At 29.6% G+C, this 4,286-nt stretch overlaps 1 long non-coding RNA gene across 1 annotated transcript; it reads right to left on the bottom strand.

The window, feature by feature from the left end:
* Window positions 1-455: 455 nt before the first annotated feature.
* LOC121114657 (uncharacterized) lies at window positions 456-3,812 on the bottom strand. The gene is made up of 2 exons (XR_005863313.2): window positions 3,549-3,812; window positions 456-1,152 (listed from the first exon to the last, which is right to left on the bottom strand). It is a non-coding gene; the product is annotated as an uncharacterized lncRNA (long non-coding RNA).
* Between the last annotated feature and the right edge of the window lie 474 nt (window positions 3,813-4,286).

The following is a 4,286-nucleotide window of genomic DNA, read 5'->3' as shown; positions in this document are numbered from 1 at the left end:
CTTCCTCTCATGGATACTTGCAGCTGATCTAATGAAACGTACTGACAGCTAAGCTGCTCTCATCCAAAACATTCTTCAAATTGTCAGGATTACCCTGTTCGTTTTTTTCCTCTCATTTTTACATACTGGCGGAACCTATTTTTTACATCACTGTGCAAAAAACTCAATTCAAGTGGGATTTTTTCTTCAATTACTTATGTTCTACCCCCTGCCGTCTATTTCCTATTTTATGAAATTTAATTGCCGATCATGTTTATAATTTAATATGACTAATTTATATTTAACTCTAAGGACACCATATAATAATTTTGGATATGAAACACACATGAATGAAATATGAGTACTCGATAAAAATATTCAAAGACTTTGACTTGTGAGCAAATATTTTAGACTCGACTTGGACTCCCATAATAAGGATTTTTCCCACCTCTATCAAATGAAAATGAACAAAAATATTATGTAGACTAAAATATTGTATTTCTAATAAAACAATCAAGAAACAAATATAATTAAAATACATTTTAAAAACTTAATTCAATTTTCTTTCCTTCACCAAATTGAATGTGAAGTCCATGAATTATATGAATTATTATGGGTTTATATGTATTGAATAATAACACATCTATTCATTTTGGTGTGGGTAGGAAACTGCCTTTTGCGCTTAGTCCTCGTCAATTCTTTTCAAAAATTAAAAACAAATTAAAAATATGCACATTTAAAATATTGTTTTATATATTTGGATTTCTGGAGTAACTACAAAAAACAAGCATGAGAATGATCTCTAGATTGTAATTATTTTGAGTTGTAGATAGTTATTTAAAAAAAAAACTAAGGAACATAGTATTTAAAATGATGGTTTGTATTCAGGTCGAGATTCAGTTTTGTTTGTGGTAACACTATGTAATGCAGATTACTTTAGCTATAAAACGTATTTAACAATAGATTAATATGAAGTTCGTACAATTTTTGGATTGCAACTTTTGTAAGACAATACAATGATATTCAGTCAACTGTTCTTTATGATTGTCTAACTTGAAAAGTATTTAAAAAAAAAAATTGAAGAAAAATACATAATACATTTTTTTTCTTAAGGACTAATAAATACAATCATAAAGATCTAAGGAGGAAAAATCCAGATTCCTTCTCAAAATTCTGAAAAATTAATGATAATATTTGAATTAATTAAAAAATGGAGGAGGAGTATTATAAATAAATCTTTGAATACAGTTGATTATTTTTCTTTCTTAATTTGTACATTATTTACTATGAAGTATATGCTAGTCTTACAATACATCCTTACTGATGGTTTGACGTGGGTCCATAATTGAATAATAATAATTTTGGAATATTATAAATTGAAACAAATTAACAAAATGATAAATACAGAACACTGACTAAATGTTATTTTAAACTATTTTGTGTTTATCAATGAATGAATTTTACTCAATTTTTTTTGGAAAAAATAAATAATTAGGTATTAATAACATCAATTTTTTTTAAATAAGTATATATATGATATATAAAACACCCTTTTAAAAAATATTTTTTGGTTATTTTTTGGCAAATGTTCATTCATTTGCAAAATATCCACATATCCTTCATGCCACTGAGCTAAAACAGACTACTAGAAAAATATATAATAATTAATAAAAATAAATGATCAGTGATCACACATACAACAAGGAAAAAAATCTTTCGATTATTTGTGATAATGGATATCTTCGTAAATCAAATAATAACTGTTGACACAAATTGATCTTTTGGGCTGTATGCTTAACTATTTTTCGAAAAATGACTTTTGACTACAGCTTTTAATGTTCTCAGATTCTTGATTGTGATAAACTATACTCCATGTTTGATCATTAATCTGTCTCAGATTGTAGGTTGATTTTGGTGGACTCTTTAAATAATCAATTAGAGTTTGAGGTATGTTTAACCTTTGAATTGCTCTATTCGTTTGTTCCGTTCCATAGTATTTGCAGCGTATTCGATAGCGAATGACTCTTTTGCAAAAGTAAGACAATTTTAGTCTATTTTGTTCATCCTCGTAGTCTTTGAGTACACAATATCCAGCAGTGATGGCTGATCTGTTATATCGAAGGATAATCTGAGAAGGAGTGAGACCCTTGTCGTCTAGCGAGCAAGGGTCTGCTCCCAAGTCGAGCAGAGTTTGAAATGGATGTGAAACATGATCATAATTTACAAAAACTTTAGCTAAATAATGAAGTAAATAAAAATATGCCCCCTTGCGGCGATTTAATATCAAGTTATTAACCCTAATTTTGAGCTCAAGAATTAGTATACACCAAAAGAAATCGTCTATCATTGGACAAGCATGATTGATTTTCACAAAAGGCGGTCGCATCTCAGACTCATCACCACTTGGCTCCCAAAACCATACCGTAGTATTCTCATTCTTAAATTTCGCTGATAATTCTCGGAGATCCCTGAGTTTATCGGGATTTCCTTCTCGAAGTGCCTTCTCAATTATTTTCATATAGTCTGAATAGTTAACTTCAACCTCATCGAAGTTGAATTTAGCATTTAGTATTTTGGATATCTGAAAATTTCCTAATTTAACGCTCACTTGATAAGGAGTCAAGTACTCATCTCCAAACTTCGTTCTACGATTGGGATCAGCTCCGTGCTCCACAAGATATTGAGATACATCCTTATAATTGAGTATCACTGCAACATGAAGACCCGTACGTGTTTCAAAGTCCCGGAGACCTTTATAGACTTGAACTGCATTCACATCAAAACCCAAATTCAAAAGCTTCTCAATAATGGGAATATTTTTTCTTGATACTGCCTCAAGTAGAGGACAATGCTCAACAGATGGACCACCATTGATGTAATGAAAATTAGGCAAACAATGATGGTGACAAATCCATTGTGAACGATTTTTGTACTTGATTTTTCGTAGTTCTCTGTTGAGTAAGTCCAAATTATTACAGGCTATGGCGAATATCACCATATCCAAATTTTTATCCGTTCGATTATTCGCATTATTACCACTACTGTTCCCCGTGGAAGATGAATTATTATTTAACATCTTGACTCGTAAATAATAATTTCTATTTTACTCTTCGTCTTTGACGAAGGATTTTGATTTTTTTTATAACTCCTTGAAGAAAGAAAGATATGACTTTAATGGACAAGAATAACTTATGTATCTTCCATTAGGCCCAGACTGTTGTCTCATAGACACTCAGGAGTAAATAATCACTTTGCATTCTTTTGTCAAACTCAACTAATTATTGCATTTTTTCCTCAATACACTTATTCCTTTATATCAAACTTTGCAAAAAAAAAAGAATAATAATAATTTTAAAGCAATGGCAGTTTGTTCCTTCTACGGCGGAGTAATAAAAAAGAGAGGTGGCTGAAGAGAGGAAAGTACCTTTCTTTAAGTAACGTAAGGCAGGGGAATACACATACACACACACACACACAAACATAAAAAAGAAGAAAAGACGAAGATTCAAGTCCTTTCGGCGCTGAAGTACATAGAGAACTTACTAAAGTTAGATTATAAAGTACTTTACCCAATTACGTAAGAGTCAGCTTGTTCCATTCTTACGTATGTTGTATGGATTTAACGTAGGATATCTCTAGAGGTTCTTCTCGTACATATTTGGTGGATGTAGTTCAATTATATTCAATATCCGCATTATCCATTGAATAGGGATTAACTTCGAATATTTTGAATTAGGAAAGGCCGAATGGAAGGAAAAAGTAAGGAAAAAGAAAAAGCAAGGATAAGAAATGAAAAGGAGAAAGGCATAGTTCCATTTGAAGACGTAGGAGAAACGCACAAAATATTATGCACATACATTGCATATACATATATATAAATATATGTAATAAGAAGAGAAATAGAAATTACTATCCCATCAAAATCCTATTTTATAATATGTCTACTTATATTTTAAAATAATTTATATTCTATCAATGAGTCCTAATGTTATTTTTTTTTAAATACGCTAATGTAAAAGAAAACAAGTAAGAAAAAGTAAATGCATACTCATTTGTAATATTTCAAGATCTAAATGACTTTTATTGTTACTAAAAACTTATTAATTTTTGCAGCTAATAAAAAGGGTATTATAAAAATACATATAATTAAATCTCTTAAAAACATATAAGTTTTAAAATATTTCTTATTTATAATGAAATTTTAGGCAACACCCCAAGTTTAAGTTAAAATACTTTCATATTCGTTGTTTTTGTGTTCCCCCCCCAATAAAATAAAAAAGTAATTTTACTATATCAAATATTTTTTT

The sequence above is a fragment of the Lepeophtheirus salmonis genome, chromosome 3 (assembly GCF_016086655.4).
Source record: "Lepeophtheirus salmonis chromosome 3, UVic_Lsal_1.4, whole genome shotgun sequence".
Taxonomy (NCBI): domain Eukaryota; kingdom Metazoa; phylum Arthropoda; class Copepoda; order Siphonostomatoida; family Caligidae; genus Lepeophtheirus; species Lepeophtheirus salmonis.
This window is presented reverse-complemented; position numbering and strand designations above follow the sequence as displayed.